At 39.3% G+C, this 20834-nt stretch overlaps 1 protein-coding gene across 4 annotated transcripts in view; it reads left to right on the forward strand.

Annotated features, from left to right (window-relative positions):
* The window catches only part of FAM124B (family with sequence similarity 124 member B), a 58975-nt gene that overhangs the window by 17835 nt on the left and 20306 nt on the right, over positions 1 to 20834 (forward strand). For all 4 annotated transcript variants that reach the window (XM_056808196.1, XM_056808197.1, XM_016425283.2 and 1 more), the window contains exon 2: positions 19609 to 19683. The gene's annotated coding sequence lies outside the window, so the exon portion shown is untranslated. The remainder of the gene's footprint in view (positions 1 to 19608; positions 19684 to 20834) is intronic.

Genomic DNA, 20834 nt, shown 5'->3' on the forward strand with positions numbered 1-20834 from the left:
CCTATCCTATCCTATCCTATCCTATCCTATCCTATCCTATCCTATCCTATCCTTATCCTATCCTTATCCTATCCTATCCTATCCTATCCTATCCTATCCTATCCTATCCTATCCTATCCTATCCTATCCTATCCTATCCTATCCTATCCTATCCTATCCTATCCTATCCTTATCCTATCCTATCCTTATCCTATCCTATCCTATCCTATCCTATCCTATCCTATCCTATCCTTATCCTATCCTATCCTTATCCTATCCTATCCTTATCCTATCCTATCCTTATCCTATCCTTATCCTATCCTTATCCTATCCTATCCTATCCTATCCTATCCTATCCTATCCTATCCTATCCTATCCTATCCTATCCTTATCCTATCCTATCCTATCCTATCCTATCCTATCCTATCCTATCCTTATCCTATCCTTATCCTATCCTATCCTATCCTATCCTATCCTATCCTATCCTATCCTATCCTATCCTATCCTATCCTAACACCTCTTCACTCACAGACTCACTAACCTACTCTAAGTCCTTACCACATCTCACCTGGAATATTGTGATAGTCTGCCAGAGACAACTGATGACTTCTTTCAGTTGGTAATCTGTCGTCTGCGTTCCGATGTTCTGGGCAGTTTTCTTGCATTATTTCCTGCTCAGGTGTTTTGATTTGTCATCTTCTTCTGAATGAACACATGTATCTTAAGGTCCTGATGCACAGAAACACCTGAAATCCTTCAGCCTGAGGGAAATGTGGTTTTCAACAGATGTGGAGAAAGGAATGAGACTGTCCTGCCATTTTGCCCTGTTGACAAGAGCAAGTGAGTATGGTTCTAGTCTCATCAGAGAGGTTGATGGGGAGACATGTAATGCCAGAATTTGGGGAGGTGAATCTCCATTGCCTGGACCTGATGTACACTGATGGCACTTCTACTCCCCTCCCCCCCCCCCCCCCCCCCCCGCCCCAGCCTCACTGGGGAGGCCAGTGTTCCTCTGGAGGGAAGGAAGCAGATGAGCTTTCCAAACAAGGCTGCCCAGTCATTGGCCCCATCATGCTCAAGGCTCCTGAAAGGTTTCTTGCTGGGGAGAGCATGGCTGCAAGGCTGGGGAATAGCTTCTTCTACCAGGCTTGGCTCTGACAGGCTCTTGGAATCCTTGTCATGATGCTGGCCTTCCTCATCCTTCCCAGAGGGTGCTATGTGTCTATGATGACAATTGTCAGAAGGAAAGAATAAAACATTTCTATAAACAAATAAACCTTTCAGGGTGTCCTAGACATTCTAGCTTCAAGATTAATGTGTTCTTTTAATGTCATTTCTTTTTGCTTCTCCTTCCCTTTTTTTTAAACTCAGCTTTCCATCTTGGAGTCAATGCTGTGTATTGGTTCCAAGGCAGAAGAGTGGAGCTAGACAATAGAGATTAAATGGCTTGCCCAGGGTTACAAAGCTAGGAAGTGTCTGAGGCCAGTTTTGAAGCCAGGCCTGAGTCTCTATCCACTGAGCCACCTAGGTGACCTTTTGTTTTTCTTCTTCCAGGTAGACCTTCACTTCCATATAGTTGTATTGAATCTGTTATTTCTCTAGAGAGACTCACCATCATGAATTCAAGTTTTGCTATTTTGCCGTAAATTTTTACTATGCAAATGACAAGTTTTGCTTTCATGGTTCTTATTTCTCTATTGAAGTATTTGGGGCCATCTTGCTGTGGCACCATGCTCTTTTTAAAAATTGATTAGTTAAATAATTTTTATTAAGTTCCTTCCCACCCCATAAAAAGCATCATCCAGCAAAATATATAGACCATGTCTTTCATGTATCCGCCTCTCCATTCCTTCTCTGGAGGTGAACATTCACAAGTTATTCTTCAAATATTACATTTGTTATTATAATTATATATATAATTACCGAATATTACATATACAACTGTATATGATCCTCTTGTGGCTCTTCTCATTTCACCCCTCATTATCTTGTGTCCCTGCTGTCTTGAGAATCCATAGAGCACTGCGCTTCATCTAGTGTTCAATTCATTTTCCTTTGTCTCGAAATCTATTTTTTTCAGAGATGGTTGGATTCATCTAGATGTCTTGGAGGCCATCTTTCTTTCTGTTGTTTATATCTTCAGTGTCGATTATCTACTTGTGGGCATGGTTTTTAACCAAGTTTTCTTCTTGCCAATTCGGCAATTTGTCTTCTTCTTGTTGTTTTTTGCTCAGCTTCTAACTCCTGCGTTGATGGTGAATCTCCAGGGCTGGATCTCAAAGATGCCTCAGCCTCCCCTTTCCTTCAGGCTTTATGTAGCAGCCCTTCCCAGAATTCTGAGGCTCATCCCCCCATCCTTTAGCCTTTGGTTCTCTGTTAATCATCACTGCAGTAGAATCACACTCTCACTTTCCTGTTTCCCAGCCAAAGGCTGCTGGGAGGGCAGACAGAATTGAGCTCTGCTCCTTTTGGCCACAGAATGGTGGCATGAAGGTTGGGGTGGGGCAGGGGGCGCTGTCAGAGGCTACAGCAATAACCAACGAGGAAATCGATCTCGGAGCTTAAGCTGGTAGGGTCCATCCTGTCACCCTGCCAGAGCTTGAGGGCAGGTGAGGGAGGAGCTGCTGAGCAATTGTGGCTTGGCTGGCAGAGTCAACGAGAGTGACTTTCTCTAATCCACTCCAATCCCTTCTCCACTCATCTGCCAAAGCCATTTTCCCCAAGGATGGGTTTGACTGTTACTCCTCCCCCACCCCATTCCAATCATTGCCCTCCAGTGGTTCCCTGTTTCTTCTCTCTTAAATTGATCTTTATCCAACGTCAAATCCTCTTCTTGGCATTTGGAGCCCTTCACAACCTAGTCCCTCGCTTTCTTTTCATTCTTCTTACCCAGTACTGCCTTCGTACATTCTCTGACCCAGCTAAACGTAACATTCCACCGTCCAATTCTGCACTGAGAACATCAAATGGTTGTAATGCCCTATTCCATTCACTCTCCGCTTCTTGCCTCTCTTCTTTCAAGACTTTAAGATTTCCTTACCCTGGCTTCCTTTAATACTCCACTCAAATTTCAGCTTCCTAAGGAGGATTGTTTCTCTCCCTTGTCCTTATCACTAGTAAGATAAGAACCTTCCATCTGTGCTCTTTCTCTCTGTCTCTCTCTCTCTCTGTCTCTCTCTCTGTCTCTGTCTCTGTCTCTGTCTCTCTTTCTCTCTCTCTCTCTCTGTCTCTTTCTGTCTCTGTCTTTCTCTGTCTCTGTCTCTCTCTCTGTCTCTCTGTCTCTCTCTCTCTCTGTCTCTCTGTCTCTCTTTCTCTCTCTGTCTGTCTCTTTCTGTCTCTGTCTTTCTGTCTCTGTCTCTCTGTCTCACTATCTCATTCTCTCTCTCTCTGTCTCTCTCTCTCTGTCTCTTTCTGTTTCTGTCTTTCTCTGTCTCTGTGTCTCACTCTTTCTCTATTTCACTGTCTCATTCTCTCTCTCTCTTTCTCTATTCCTTCCTCACCCATCTCTCTCAGTCATTCTCTCTTTCAGTCACTTGTTCTCTCTCCCTTCCTCCCCCATCTCTGCCACTCTTTTTCTCTCTCTCCCTCCCTCCCTCTCTCTCACTTTCTTTCTCTTCTTTCCTCTCAGTTTCTCTCAATCACTCTTCTTCCCTCCTTCCCTCCCTCCCTCTCCCTCTTTCTTTCTCTCCTCCTCTCTATATACACGTGTTATAGATACAAAATGTCTATCTATATCTATCTCATAAGTACATGGTTGTTTGTACATGGTCACCCCTATTAGAAGACAATCTCTTTGAGGTCAGGGAAAGTGTTTTTGCTCTTCTTTGTATTCCCAGTGTCTGGCAGAGTGCCTGGTGCATAATAAACTCTTCCTTAATAGATGCTTGTTGACTGATAGACCTGTTCAGTTTTTGAAATCCCAGTCCTGCTCTAACATACATGCATTCCTAAAAATTACCACACTATGCAAAATCACTCCCAAACCCCAGAGCTTCTGGGAAAATGGGGTCAGGGTTCCAGTCATAGACATTTCTTTCGTTTATGGGATGATGGTCTATAAGGTGGGTTCCTTTGCTCGAGAGAGATCTCACATTCACCCATTTCTTTCAGAATGGTTATTTCTAGCTTCTCCTTAACACGGCTTTTCTTTCACATGTCCTGCTCAGCATTTTTGAATCAGAAAGCTTAGACAGGTTTGGGATGTTGAGTGAATATTTTTGGTTTTTCAAATATGGGACAGTTCAGAAATGTGAAAGAATAGCAAAACAGTCTGGTAGGCTAACACACGCAGCTAATTCAGATAACTGGCAGATGTTTGAGGTGTGTGCATGTGGACATTTGGTGTGTTCCTATTTGGCTCAGTCCCATTGGATCGAGTTTTTGACATTCATTTAGTATTTCTCATGGATGAAACCACATAAGCAAATGCAAAATTCGCATTAGGCTCAGATTGCTCCCTAACATATATCAGTTGTGTTGGGATGAATTCACATTTGCAAAACAAGTGTTGTAGTGGAACTACCTGTGTGGGTGGGTGTCTCATGTGTGTCCAGTTGCCACTGATGCTATTGGTCATCCATGTTATGTGGTTGTCAGGCATAGTCTGAGTGGACCCTACGGGATGTTGTTAAGTATAAGAGAAAATGTGTTAATTAAATGCTCACTCTATTCAAGAAACAATCTCTGTGATTCTTCTTTCTTTTTTTATCCTACAGGATTCAGCATTGCATGTAGAAATTTGTCTTAAAAGACCTTGAGGAAGTCTTACTCCAGATCTTTGATAGTCCAAGCTAGAATGTAAGCTCTGGTGGGTCCTACCAAGATAGAAAGGCTTTGAGTATAGATTTGGTTATTGATTGCAGAGCTTGTTTCAGCCCCCAGGACCCAAGGACATCTAGCCTTAATCCTGGTGAGGGAAGGCAGGTTGGACCCCAACGGAGCAGATGGGGCTTTTCCCTCTCTGCTTCTACCACCCAGAGTAACTATCAAGAAATAGATAAAGTAAAACTTATGTATGATTCATGTTAGAGTGTTTCCTATATATCATGGTCCTGTCCCAGCATACAATACGGATATCAGGGAAGAGAGAATAATTTATTTCTACCATAGAAACTTCACAAGATATAAACCACACATTTCATGAGCAAATACAGAAAATATAAAACCTCTTAACTGATCTGTTATACTCTCTATGGTCCTCTCAGAAAGCAGAAGCAACTTTGGGGGACTACTGACCGGACAATTCTCATTTCTCTCAGAACTAATTTATGTTAACAACACACAAAGTGCAAGCAGAAACATGCAGCCAGAGACTTGGGCTCCCCCACACAAACATGTCTCCCATTCCCATGTGCTTGTACCGTAAGCTCTCATCTCTTGAGAGATGTCCAGGGATGAGAAAGAAAATACAAAGAGAGAGAGAGGTTCAAAATGGAAGTAGAGTTATTTCTTCTCAGTTCTTCTCCTATGTGGCAGACAGAAACTCTCTTTCAAATGGGAATCCATTCTCCTGGGTCAACCAAGCATTAGGAGTCAGCTGCAGTCACTGGGAACCAGTCATCAGTCAGAGGGGCTCAGTCTGGCACCCTAGAAAGGTGCAAGTCCATCCGTAAGATACTAAGTTCATTTGTCCAGCTCTCTGGGAGGTGCCTTAGCAAGAAAAATCAGGGTTTGCCCAATCACTTCTGCCATAGTCTGAAGACTAACAGAAATGGGTTATCACCCAACTGGCCATGGAGTGATGGAGTTATCTTACTTTATTTTTAAAAGTTTTATCAATGCCATACATCAGCCATTTTCTGATATACCATTCACTGTATTTGAACGCTCCCTTGTAATAGAGAAAAACTTTTAAGCAAAACCTGTTGACCCAGCAGCAGCAGCTGATGACATATGCGACACCCTAGCTACTATAATAGTCTCCCACTTCTGCACAGACACAAGGGAAAATATATTTCTTCATCTAATCTAGATTGACTCATCATAGTCTGTGTTCAGAGATTGGCCAGCTTTCAATGTTTTCGTTTATGTGACGACAATTATGGTGTGTATTAATTTCTTGATTCCATGTTTCTCTGAATTCTACATGCTTATCATTTCTTATGGTGGAATTAACATGCCACTCATATATATACACCACAGTTTGGTCGCTCTTTTACAACCAATTACGGTAGCCCAATTTTTTCTAGGTTCTTGCTTCCATCAAAGACTGGTCATAGCTACTCTTCGAGGTCATTTAAGGAGTTATGATTTGTATCAAAAAACAATATACTGACATTGAAGTACTTAGAGTCTTGGAGGGCTGAAGTAAAGGACCTCAGAAATGGTTATGGGCTATATAAAAATGTGGGTGAGTCGGGGAGAGACTTACCTAAAAGAGGTTGGGCTTCTTTAATTGGAAGAGTGTTCTCAAGTGTGGTTACCAACTACTTGGGATGAGGGATATAGTAGTCTGTCTTATTGAAGCAGCATCCACTTAGTATTTCTAAAGTTATATTAGAATCTAGCTATATTCCAGTTCTACCATAGACCAGAATCAGCATCAAGTGCTTGTGTCTTGGATCCTCTCCAAGGGGACTTAAATACAAATATACCAATAAAGACCTCAATATAGAGTGATCTTGTTTGTGTCCAGGGCACAGATACCCAGAAAAATATTTTATTTAGTCTTCAGCATACTAGAAATTTTATCCAACATTGCAGAGGGAGTCATTCCTCTTTTCATCTGTTCTCTTAAACTTTAGATTAGAGAGGAAGATGAAGGATGTGGTTTGGTTTAAATTTCCAGAGCTTCCAGTGGAAAGTTGCTGCTTTTGATCAGATACCTGTATGCTAGCTTGTCCCATAGTGGCTGAAGAAATTGGGACGGGATGAAAGGAGGCAGAGAAAGCTGTGCCAAAAGACCTCAAAAATCGAGTCTGTCTAGACCAAAAAGAATATTTTGGAAATGTAAATTCCACCACCTTATTCATAGCTGCCCATCCTGAGAGAGCTCAGCAGATTTGTAAAAGGCTTGAAGGGAAAATACTTAACATTCAAGTTGATTTTCTTTTTTAAACCTGAAATCCATTAACAACAGTAATTAAAATAGACATAATTCTGAAAGAAGAGTGATTTTGTTCTTTCCTACAAACTATTTCTTACTTAATAAGTTTTTCTTTTCTTTTGACTCTTCTATCTGAGCCTGAAATATTATGTTTCAAAATAAGATTGATCAAAAAAAGGCAGCGACAAGGAAATTACTAAAGGGGTTGGATTGTGGTCATATAGGATCAGTCGAGTAAGTAGTAATGTGTTCCCGAGATTGAGTGTTATTTTTTTAAAATACTGTCATTCCTGTAGGATGAAGGAAATCAAAAGGTCTTTGCAGCTTGAAAGTGTCCAAACTGAACTCTTGAGACCCTCGGCAGTGTCTCTAGTTGAGGAGCTCCAGTTACCACCCAGCAACAAAGCTTGGCATAAATATTCCTGTCTTAAAAGTGGCTCGTCCAGAAGCATCAAATTCCTCCCATACTATATTTCCTGTTGTTATGGAGCTCACATTGCCAGCAGAGATATAAATCAGGGCCTCTATGTGTCATGCTTTCCTTTGAAGGAGTGGTTGAGTTCTTAACTAATTGCTAGGCAAATGGAACAATTATTTTCAAAAGCAGATCTGTAAAATGTTAAACCTGTTAGTTCTGTGATTAGAACATTAGTAGGATTCTCTTAAAGCAGCTTCGGTAGGGTAAACCTGAAAAGGCCTCTAGAAAGAGAGACAAGTTTCAGGATTGTAATTGGCAGACCAAGAAGGATACTAAATTGGTTTGCTACGTCAATGGCGCTAAAATTTTATTTTTTAAAAACAAAGCTTGAGTTCACTGTGGGAATATGTCATTAACATCAAGATCATGGGCTTGGTCTGACGCAGTTTATAAAGACTAGGGGATTTTGTATGAAGAAAATAATCTCCATGGCTCCAAATTATATCCTGATCCCTGACAACTGCTCTCAAAATTCAAGCTCGATTTAGGAAATGCAACCCAAACTTATGACCATTGCTGGAAAAAAGAAATCAGTGTTTATATCCTATTCACACTCAGTTATCAGCATTACTAGGCACATTGATAATGGAGACTAAGTTGTTGTTTTGAGTATTTGGAAATGAATAGGCACATAACCTCTGAAGAACTGAAAAGAGATTTCTTGATTTAATGCAGTCATTTTCCTAACTTTTGCCCAGGCAGACACTTAGAACCAATACACAGTATTGATTCCAAGACAGAAGGTAAGGGTTTAAAAAGAAAAAAAGAATGACACACAGAAGACATTATCTCAACGTAGTAGAGAAGAGAGATTTTTAGTGCCTAATCTCTTTGGAACAAAGCTTATTTTTCCAAATTTTCGACATACTCTGTATCCTGAGGATGGAAGCTACCCATTATTTATAGCTCTTGACACATAATAAGAACTCAATAAATATTAACTGATGAGAACAAAGGAAGCTCAACCCTGCCCTTTCAACACCGCATCTCTCATGTTGCAGCTTGCCCTCCAAAACTGACCTGACTTTATGATGGTTGGCAAAGGTTCTAATTCAAATTAGGCCACGCATCTATTTTTTAAGCATGGCCCTGTAATTTTTGAAATGGCCAGGACAAAGATTTCCTGGTTGTCATAGAATAGTTTATTCCCATATTTATTCCAACTTGCACATTTCACAAACATGGAAACTGAGGCCCAGAGAGCTTAAGTCAGTCATTCAATTTCATATAGATTAGTAATTGGCAAAGGTTGAATTGGAACTCAAGTCCTGGGATGCTAATTTCAGCAGTATTTTTTTTAACCCTTACTTTCTGTTTTAGTATCAACTCTAAGACAGAAGAGGAAGAGCCAGGCATACAGTGTTAAATGTCTTGCCAAGGTCACATAGCTAGGAAGTATATGAGGGCAGGTTTGAACTGTATAATTGAAAATGTTACCCTAAAAAAAGAACTACATTTCCCAGGAGCCCACTGGCTTCCTGTCTAACATACTTCCCATAGACAGAGGATAAAGTCAGTGGGAGATGAGGCTTTTCCTCTTTGGGCATATAGCCAGCAGTGATGGTGGTGAGTGGGGATTTTGAAAATGGCTAACCAGCCATAGGCATGTGTTGTTTTTTTTTTTTAATTTTGTATTCTTTTTATACCTTGAATTCTAAAATATAACATTTTTGTTATTTGAGATTTAATTTTAATTTTTGCAGAACCTAGGTTCTCCCAGCTCCAGATATGATACTCTCTCCACTGAGCCATCTAGCTGCCCTTCAGTAGTACTTTTCATTGTACTATACAGTCTCCCAAAGAATATATCATTCTCTTTTTCTTTTTAAACCCTTACTTTCTGTCTTGGAATCAATACTGTGTATTGGTTCTAAGGCAGAAGAGTGGTAAGGGCTAGGCAATGGAGGTCAAGTGACTTGCCCAGGGTCACACAACTAGGCAGGGTCTGAGATTAGATTTGAACCCAGGACCTCCCATCTCTGGGCCTGGCTCTCAATCCACTGAGAGCCACCTAGCTGCCCCCAGAATATATCATTCTTATTCCCAGATAGAATTCAAATAGTTAGCTAATAAGAATGGGAAGAGTATAGATTCCAACTTCTTATATCACTAAAGCCCAGAGATTTTTCTTGAGGGGAGGGGATGGTACAAGTTGATTATCAATCAATAAACATTTATTTGATACCTTCTATGTATCAGTCAGTGTGCTAAACTCTGGAGATACAAAAAGAGGCAAAAGATACTCCTTACACTCAAGGATTTTATAATCTAATTGAGAAGACAACATATAAACACATAACAATTTCTAGCTATTTTAAAAAATGAATCCTTTACATTTCACTTTTAAAGGATGTAAACTTTTGCAAATTTCCTATATTGTTACTGTCATTTTTTTTCTTCATAGTCTTTCAATCAGGTCTTCTAGTTCATTGCCTCCTAGTGGCATGGAAGAGATGCTGAATTCTTGAAAGTTACAGTAGGATAACCCAAGCACCTGCAGTTTTCCTAGGCTGGAAAGACATCAAATACACAAAGCTTCTGATGAAATATGTCTGTCCTTTGAAGCCATGCCTTAGTGAGTTAGGAGAGGTTCATTACCAGATGGCTACCTACCATATAGTGCCTTCTTTGGCTACAACAAATGTTGAAACTGTTCAAATGAAAGGGGGTGGAGGTGGTTCTATGTAAATGAAATTGCTGATTTCTTGAGGTCTTAGACAATTAATGACAGTACAGTATCATGCTTTCAAGGTTAAAATCCTGAGTTCAAGTCTTGCTTCTTTGACTTACTATCTGCAATATCTTATCTAAAATTTTTCCCCAGACCCTACATTGTAAGTTCTTAATAAATTCCTTTTTTTGTATCATATTACAGAAAGAGAGTATATTCTTTCCTTCTCATTACTTATGTAAGTTCTGCGTATGGTGGGTGGTCTGTGAACAGAATAAAATACACAGTAATTACTCTGGTTTTATTGGCTGCTCTCTTAGGAGGTAGAAGCCACAATGAGCATGATACATTTTTCAACTTGCTGAAAGGCACTAGATTTATCCCATCACTGGCATTCACAAATAACAGAGGCTTCAAAAAAACTCAGCCCTCCAAAAAAGACATTTGTGGCCACCTGTGCATTTGTATGGGAGCATTTTGAGTATTTTGTTCCACTTGAGTTGGAGTCTTTCTAAAACATCAAACAGAAAAACAACCCATCAGAGTAACCATTGGAGTTTCTTTCTATACCCACCCTGAATTTCCCACTTGGGAATTATGCCTGCTAACGGCTCTTATTCTTGAGTGCCTTGTAACAGTCTGCTGAATACTGACTAGTTACTTGAAACTTTCCAGAGAAAGAAGAAAAGTCTTTCTTGGATGAGGATATTGTATCCAATATAAAGACAGACTTCTCTGTGATTCATTCATTTGACAGCAACTGGTTCATTCCTCTACTTAATCCACAATTTTCTCAAAATCAATCAATCAATAAATCCTTGAGACCAGAAATTTGAGTGAGGAGTTCCTTCCCTTTGGTAAATTTAGCTTTTACTTAGTAGATATATGATAGATATTCAAAGCTAGTATCCTTTGTTCTGCATTAAATGAAATTTCCCATTTGTTTACAGTTAGCAAAAACAGATGTGACTCTACCATAAGAGAGTTGGCAAGCTGACAAGTCTGGGTTGTCCTTTTCTTCTCTTAGAAACACTAATCATATGAAATACACATGTGAAGGCTATTCAGACTACTTCCTTCTAGTCCTATCTTGCTAATTTTTTCCCCCTCATTAGTGACTTTATTTTTATTTTTGGTGTTCCAGGGAACTGCCACACAGGAACATGGTAGAAGTCTAGTCCTATTCAGTTTCAGATCCTGGCTTTGCTCTTTGTTCCCTGTGTATTCCCTGATAACTTATTTAGCTTTCCAGGGCTTCAGTTTCCAAATTTGTAAAATGGGCTCTGGGGGTGGTAGAGATTGAACTAGGTAGCCTGATGCCTTTTCCCAAGTTCAAAACAATTACAGAAGTAATGATTAGGAGAACCAGAAGGCAAGTAGCTTTAGGCTTATAGCTTTTAACCTGGAATTTGCTGAGCAAGTAACTCAATCTCCCTGTGTTGTTTTTTCTCTCCTGTCTATAAACTACTCACCTTTCAGGGAGGACTAATGAACATGAGATATAAGAAGTATGCCGTGTGAACGTTTTTTTTTTTTAAACGGGGCTCCCTGGAAATGGTAGAACTTTTGTATTTAAAAACTAAATATGGGGGGGGGGGCAGCTGGGTTGCTCAGTGGATTGAGAGCCAGGCCTAGAGATGGGAGGTCCTGGGTTCAAATCTGGATGCAAACACTTTCTAGTTGTGTGATCCAGGACTAGTCACTTACACACATACCCCCCTACCCCCTCCCCCCCCCTAACCCTTAGCACTCTTCTGCCTTAGAACCAATACACAGTATTGATTTTAAGGTGGAAGATAAGAGTTTAACCCCCCCCAACTAAATATGATGTGCTAAAGAAAACCTATATGATACATATAATAAGTAATGCCTGTCCTTTAAAAGGCATTTTAAATTATCAATATATAGTTGATAAATTCTGAACACAGACTCTAATTGATCAATATGTATACAAACTCTGGATATTAATAATAATAGCTAACATTTATAAAGGACTTACTATGTCAAATGCTAAGCACTTTACAATTACTATCTCATTTGAGTCTCACAGCAATCCTAGAATTAATTGAGATGTTTGCTATATGCCAGGCACTGGGGATAGAAAGATCCAACAGAAACCATTTCTGCCTTAAAGGAGTTTGCTTACTTATATTTACTAGAGTCAGACAACCTGTGCAAAGGTAGCTATATATAAAATACATACATAGTAATTTGGGGCATGAGGAAAGGCCTCCTATAAGAGGTTGCATTTAAGGGGAACACTGAGGGAAAGTGGATACTCTGGGACCATGTTGGTGAAAGCATGGCCCCGGTGCCAGGCAGCACAGAGAAGTCTGCTCCATACGTCCTCTTCACAGTGCCTGAGGTCATTTTTTTTTCATGCCCTGCCCCTCTGTCTAGCCACAGAATGTGAGCACTTCCTCCCTCTGTTGTCTGGGGTAATGGGGGTTGAGGGGGGCACAGCTCAGCTCACAGACATCTTGAAGTTGCAGTTTGGGCAGACAATCTCGAAAACGTTCACCAAGACTGCTTTAGGAAGCTGAGGAGAGAAGGGAATCCATTCCAAGCATGAGGGTTAGAGTTAGGGTTAGGAGTGTCTGTGTAAAAGGGCTGAAATGGGAGATGGAAAGGTGATGTAACAAGAGAAGATCAATGCCTTAGAGAATGCACAGAGGGGAGGATGACCCAGTACACAAATATTGCTGCCCCATGAGCTGATCACATCAGCTACCATATATATGGTTGATATGGTTCATGAATATATTAGTTTCCCAAAGGGAAATACCACTTACTAGATCCCAATAGCAAATTCAGACTTGGTAAATGAGTGAAAGACATTTCATCACAAATCCTAGTTTGGAGTCCCAGCTAAGCTATTCACTCCCCTGTGGTCTGGATGGCTAAGTCAGAAAGAAAGGGTTTCAGAGTTGGAAGGTACCTCCTTGTCTGTCTGGTTAATCATGCCCAATTCTTTATGACCCCATTTGGGGTTTTCTCAGCAAAGATACTGAAATGATACTGATTTTTCCAGTTTATTTTACATATGAGGAAACTGAGGCAATGAGGGTTAAATGGTTTGCCCAGGGACACACAACTGATAAGTGTCCAAGATCAGATTTGAATTTAGGTCCTCCTGACTCCAAGACCTGCACTCTATCCATTGTGCTATCCAGCTGCTATCTAGTCTGTCTAGTCCAACCTATATCTGAGAAAGAATCTCTGTGTTCTCCTGGAAGAGTGATTTTTCTGAAGACCTCAGGTGAGAGAGAGAGAGGTAACCAATTCTACTCCCCTCTCTGGGCCTCAGTTTGCTCATCTGTGAAATAATAGATCCTAGAATTAGGACCAGAAAGGACTTTCCAGGCTACCTAGTCCAATCTCTAGCACACTCATAGCCCATTTTATAGATCTGGAAACTGAAGCCTAGGATAGCTAAGTAAGTTATCAGGGAACACACAGGGAGTAAGGGGCAAAGCCAGGATTTTAAACTGAATCAGACTAGATTCCTACCATGTTCCTGGGTAGCAGCCTCCCCTTCTAACCTGGAACACCAAACCCCAGCCATGGGACCCTAGGCTTCTGATTGATGAGCATTGACCTTATGGAAACTTGACTCAGATCCACCATCCTACTCCTCAGCTATCTAGATGTCAACTAGCTACACAGGCATCCTCCTGGTCAAGTCAAGTCAACCAGCGGATCATATGCCAGGCACTGTGCTAAAAGCTAGGAATACAAATACAAGCAAACCCCCAAATTTCCTGCCCACAAGATTATATTTTAATGAGGGAAGAAGGCTGAAAAAGTAGGGAAAGAGATAGAAGAGGGATCTGGAGACCCAGAAGCGTGAACAAAGCCTAAAAAAGCTGGCCTTAATGAATTTCGGGGATGAGCTCACCAAGCAGAGGTTGGCTAAGGGAGCAGAGAAAGCTTCTTCCAGACTGAGAAGACCCCAAAGGAAGGGGCATCTACCAGGAGTAGAAGGCCATTTTTCTAGTCCAACCTCCTACCCTCCTATCACCCACACATTTCCTTCTCTAGGAGGAAAATTGTTAAGAAAACACTTTAAGCCTGGCCACCAGACCCCTATGACATTTTCTTCTTTAAAAGAGAAGTGTCTTGAGGGCATGGGCTTTGCTTGCTTGTACCCCAACTCTCCTCTTTCAAATCCTACCCTCTATCCCTTATTTATATAGCTCAGTGTTTTCCATTCTGTTCCTGCTCTACATTGGCAAAACAGAAATGGAGGGCAGATTGGTGACTACAGTGGATTCCCTTTGCTAGATGTTAAGGATCACAATTTGCAGTATTTGTGGCATAGATAGAAAAGGAGAAAAGGAACCTGGGCGACTGGCTTGGGACAACAGCTGAGTGTGGTTTGGCCAAGCCAGAAGCCTTTGCAGACAGGGGGATGGGTTCAGACTTGCTGGTTTCGGTCTCTGGGAGATTTGTCAGCGTGGATGCCCGGCAGGTTTTCATGATTTGAAGTTTGGTTTAGTAAGGCTTGCGTCCTGTCACATGGCTCATTTAGAAACAAGGTGCTTAATAATTAAAGCCAGCCTTTCTGGAGTATCATGATCCACTCCCAAGTCCTCACTCCTGTTTGTAGGCTGATGGGGAAGATGGTGTAGTCTCTCTCTATCTGCAGGTAGCAGTCTGCTTCTAGTTTCTGGAGGAAGATTGAATATTCAAGTCTCTAGATAGTCTTTAGTCTAGTCTCTTGTTAAAGGAGCCTATACAGATGGCTGCTTCGATACTCTATTTTTTTGTTTTTTACATTAACAGAATCACAGAATCTCTGAATTGCATGTGACCTCAGAAGCCAGATCTAATCTACTCCACACATTTATTCATTTTGGTGCTTCACATACATGCCATTGATCCCATGAATATTCATCCTTAAGAAGAAAATAAACAGAGAAGGGAGTCAAAAGAAGAACTCGTTATAGCATTTCCACACAGATCATTTTGCAAACCTTGACCACTTTATTTTGTCATTAAAATTAAATGTCAGGAATAACTGCTACAAAATTAAAAATATATATTTATTAGCAATTATATGTTATAACACATCCTACACAAATTTTCCTAAGATATATGATTGAATTCATCTCCTTTCCTTCCTTTCCCTTCCCTCTTTCAGTGCTGGTGGGCAATTGGATCTGGATTATACACGTATTATCATGTGAAACACATTTCCATATTGGTTATTTTTGTGAGTAATTTTTTTAAACCCTTACCTTCCATCTTAGAATTAATACTGTGTATTTGTTCTAAGGCAGAAGAATAGGAAGGGCTAGGCAATGGGGGTTAAATGACTTGCCCAGGGTCACACAGCTAGGAAGTATCTGAGGCCACATTTGAACCCAGGACCTCCTGTCTCTAGGCCTGGCTCTCAATCCACTGAGGTACCTATTTGCCCAAAGTGACTAATCTTATAAAATTAAAACTACAAAACATAAATCCAAATAAACAATTGAAAAAGCATGTGCTTTCATCTGCATTCCTACTCCAATAGCTCTTTCTCTGGAGGTGGATAACATTCTTTGTCAAAAGTCCCTCAAAATTGTGCTGGATCATTGTACTGCTGAGAGTAGCAAAGTCTATCCATCACGGTCAATCATTCCACAATATTTCAATTACTGTGTACAATGTCCTCCTGGTTCTGCTTATTTCACTCTGCATCTGTTCCTGTGGGTCTTTCCAGCTGTTTCTGAAACCATCCTGTTCATCATTCCTTACAGCATAGTAGTATTCCTTCACCATTTGTTCAGCCATTCCCTACTTGAGGGATATTCCCTTAATTTCCATTGCTTTGCCACCATAAAAAGAGCAACTACAAATATTTTTGTACAAGTAGGCCCTCCCCTCCCCCCTTTTTTCTCTCTGGGATGCAGAGCTAGTTGTGGTATTACTGGATCATTGTTTTACCTGCTGCAAACATTTTTAAGTTTTCAATGAAACTTCAGCACCTTAGTTACAATCAGTATTTTTTTTTTTAGGTTTTCAATAAAGCAATAAAAGCAGTGATGCTTTCAAAAGACTTGTTAGTCTGAGGTACCACCTCACCCCTAGCAGATTGGCTAACATGACAGCAGAGGAAAGCAGTGAATGCTGGAGGGGATGTGGCAAAGTTGGGACATTAATGCATTGCTGGTGGAGTTGTGAATTGATCCAACCATTCTGGAGGGCAATTTGGAACTATGCCCAAAGGGAGATAAAAGACTGTCTGCCCTTTGATCCAGCCAAAGCACTGCTGAGTTTATACCCCAAGGAGATAATAAGGAAAAAGATTTGTACAAGAATATTTATAGTTGCACTCTTTGTGGTGGCAAAAAATTGGAAAACGAGGGGATGACCTTCCATTGGGGAATGGCTGAACAAATTGTGGTATATGTTGGTGATGGAATACTATTGTGCTCAAAGGAATAATGAACTGGAGGAATTCCATGGGAACTGGAACAACCTCCAGGAAGTGATGCAGAGTGAGAGGAGCAGAACCAGGAGAACTTTATATACAGAGACTGATACACTGTGGTACAATCAAATGTAATGGACTTCTCCATTAGTGGCAATGCAGTGATCCAGGACAATTCTGAAGGACTTATGAGAAAGATGCTATCTACATCCAGAGGAAGAACTGTGGAGTAGAAACACAGAAGAAAAAAACATTTCCTTGATCACATGGGTCAATGGGGATATGATTGGGGATGTAGACTCTAGACAATCACCCTAGTGCAAATATCAATAATATGGAAATAGGTCTTGACCAAAGACACATGTTAAATAAACCCAGTGGAATTGAGTGTTGGTTATGGGAGGGGGTTTGGGGGAGGGCAGGTTATGAACATGATTTTTGTAACCTTGGAAAAATACTATAAATTAATAAAATAAAATATAAAAACAAACAAACAACAAAGGACCTGTTAGGAAGCTCTTTCCCTTTCTCTCAGTAGAGACTGAGGATCACAAGTCATCTGCCATCTTTGAGTTAACTAATATCCTAGGGTAGGGTTGGGAGAAGGTCAAGAGGGACAGGTGGCAGTACTGGGAACTAATTGGGTAAAAAAAAAAGGTTTTAATAAAACTTTTTTTAAAAATACTAATTGTAGGTAAGGAGCTATATTAAAAACACAAACAACTCTTTCCCTACTCCACCCCCAAAAAGGATAGTTAAAATTGAGCTTTCTAAAAAAATTCAACAAAATACTTGATTTTTCAGATTATATACTCTGAGTAATCATGTTTCCAAAGGACCTATTATGAAGCTCCAGTTCCTTCTCTTTCTCTCAGTAGATGTTGAGTATCACAGGTTATTTGCCATCTTTGACTTCACTGTGATATTAGAAGGTTGACTTAAGAGGTTGAAGGTTGACTTATGGGGAACTGATTCATTTAAAAAACAAAAAATACAGGCCTGGAGATGGGAGGTCCTGGATTTAAATCTGACCTTAGATACTTCCTAGCTGTGTGATCCTGGGTAAGTCACTTAATTCCCATTACCTAATCCTTAGACTCTTGTGCCTTAGAACAAATATATAGTATTGATTCTAAAATGGAAGATTAGGATTTTTAAAAAATCAATGTAAGAAAAAAATGAAATATCATAGTATTGCATTGCAAAAATAAACAACCCTACAAATGCCAAATAATCTATATATTTTAAATTTATATTTATGTATTAAGACACATTTCTATATTAAAAAATATTTATGCCTTTATTAAAATACATTTTATTAAAACACATATATTAAATATATTTAAGTATTCATTAAAATATATGTATATATTAAATATATTTACTAAAATATTTCTACATTTAAGTATATTTGTGTATTTATCAAATAAATTTATATATTTTAAATATATTTTAATATATACTTTAAATATATTTACATATTGCAAATTTTTTCTGTATACTCTTTTTAAAATTTCTGATTATGGTGCTACCTGCTGAGATATTCCAAAACAAGGCCTGAGTCTTCTGTTGAATGACGTTTGCTTCCTCTCTAAAATGGAGGAAGATTCTTGGATTTCCGAGAATTTTCCAAGGGCGAACAAACAACAGCAAAAGGTTTCTAGAATTGGTTTTGGGGTTATGGGACCCTAAAGGAGTCAGAGAATGTTTTTGAAAGACCAAGTTCATTTGTAGAGGTAACAGTGTTAAAAAGTCTAACTGGTCGGCTACCATTAGGGTTCCAAGAAGAAATGCAATCTTCCTGGGTGTTTGGTGTTGGGTTAGGGTCCGAGCTATGCAGGTTAGGGTTCTGCAGTCACAGAGTCAATCACAGGGAAAGCAGAACTGGTCCGAGAAAGGAGAATCATGTTACCTCACGGCCAAGCTGGGTTTTGTGAGAAAGGGAACTTAATTAACAACAAAAAGTCCGGGGGAAACACAGTGGTCTTTGTTCACACCTATAACAACCGAGTGTATCAGCTGTCATGCTGTTACTTACATTCATTGTCCTGGGGAAAAAAAGGGAAACAGATGGTCGTTTTATAGGGCTGAGATAGTATTGTTGGTAGCCAACGCGTCCCCCCCTTGGGAGCTGGGGGAGAAGTTTTCCACGTTTAACAACAACAACTTGGAAAAGGATCTCACCCGACTTCCTCTCTTGCCCGCCGGTCCCAGGAGGAGGCCAGGCAGGGTGGAATTGTACATGACCCAGATGTTTTCATTCTGGCTGCTGTTCTCGCTGCCGGTGCCTCCCAGACAGTCAACAGGCGCAGATGACACCAGGGTATGCACCTGTGGGAGGCTGGCTGCAATGATCAGGCAGGAAAGACGGAGAGGGCAAAGGATGGAATGGGGAGGGGCCCCAAAACTGAGGAGGGAGGAACTCACACAGCCCCGAGGCAGTGCAATTCCGGGGTTACTTCTCCCATGAAGCCCCTTCGCTGATCCTTGGTCCTCTTCTCTTGGCTTCTCGTCTGGCCAGAGACATACAGCCCAAGTCAGGCAGAACCTTCTCATTGTTGAATTTTGGTGCTGGGAGGGACCTCAGAAATAGACAAGTCCCTTCCAGAACAAAAATACGTGTTACCCTGGGTTGCCATTGTTATAAATTGTGACCAGTAGACTAAGAGATAGAATGTTATGCTAAGAGGAAAACCTGGGGCTGCATCTCATCTCTGATACTTATTAGCGGAGGGGAAAAAGTTACTTTATTATTCTTCAAGCAAAACTCCCTAATACTCATCTATTAAGGTACAGGCAGGTTTCCTCACTGGGAGTTCCCGGAACTCTTAAAAAAATAGATCCTGAATGTATTTATTGAGACTTTTTTTTAAAAGTCACTAAACTTTAATATATTTATTTTATGTTCAGATTTGTATCAGCAGTTTAAGGCATTTAGCACATTCATTAGGATCAAGTCAATAAAGCATTTACTGTAGCTGGAAATAAGGTTTGCATATTATTATTTTTTTTTCTAGTCAGCAATGAGGTACCATAATGCATGCAATGCTGAACTGGGAGTCAGAAAGACCTGAATTTTGATACAACTTCAGGTATGTACTAGCTGTGTGATCCTAGGCAAGTCACTTAACTTCTGTCTGCTTCACTTTCCTTATTTGTAAAATGGGGATAACAATAGCATCTGTCTGTCAGGTAGGAGCATGCTAGCTATTATTATTATTATTATTACCAATTATTATATTATTGAGTTTTTATTTTTATTTTGTTTTGGTTTTTTAATTGGTTTTGTTTATGATTTGTTTCGTCTATGGTTGTTTCCAGCATATCTATTTCTTCTCCTTTAATCCAAGAAGTTAACCCTTATAACAAAGATTGAAAAAGAAAAAAAAAAGCAATTCAGTAACAACAATATACTATATCCTCTGAATCTGATGGTCTATTCAAATCCACACTCATAGTTTGCAAAGAAGAGAAAGGGGTACATCTTACACATTTGGAGTTTTATAAGTAAAGAAATTATAAACTAAGAAGTCAAGAAATCAAGTTTTAAGCCCTACAACCAATATGTGATCTTGGATAGGTCACAGACCTAGGGGCTCAGTTTCTTCATCTATAAAATGAAGGAGATGGAATAAATGATCCAGAAGGGCCTTAAATAAGCTTTAAAATGACATAATTTGCTGCTTTCAATCAATAATAATATAAGCATAAATAGTTTCATATATGTATATATAAATAATATATAAAATATATGAATTATATAATTCTGATTTTAATCAACTAAAATTTAAATTAAAATAATTTTATATTTGTAGATATATAATATACAAATATGGTATATATGAATTATAAAATGTATTAATATATGTAAATATATTTAATATATAACATAAGTTATATATTAAATATATTTAAATTTTTATCTAAATATAAATTATAAAATCCTATGCTTTAATCAATCAACAATTATATATTCATGTTATTTCATATTGTATATATTATATATTAAAATATATGTATGTTATAAAATCATACTTAAATATATTTACACATGTTATATATTTTAATGTAATGTATAAATTATAAAATATATCTAAAAATTATCTATCTATATTTAATTCTGTACCTGCAATCAACAACTAGATATTTGTATGCAAGTTATGTTTCATATTTGTATATTATAGTTTATATCAGCAAATGTTATAAAATATTTTAAATATATGCTTAAAGGTGTAAAACCTAT

Source organism: Monodelphis domestica, chromosome 8 (assembly GCF_027887165.1).
Source record: "Monodelphis domestica isolate mMonDom1 chromosome 8, mMonDom1.pri, whole genome shotgun sequence".
Lineage (NCBI taxonomy): Eukaryota > Metazoa > Chordata > Mammalia > Didelphimorphia > Didelphidae > Monodelphis > Monodelphis domestica.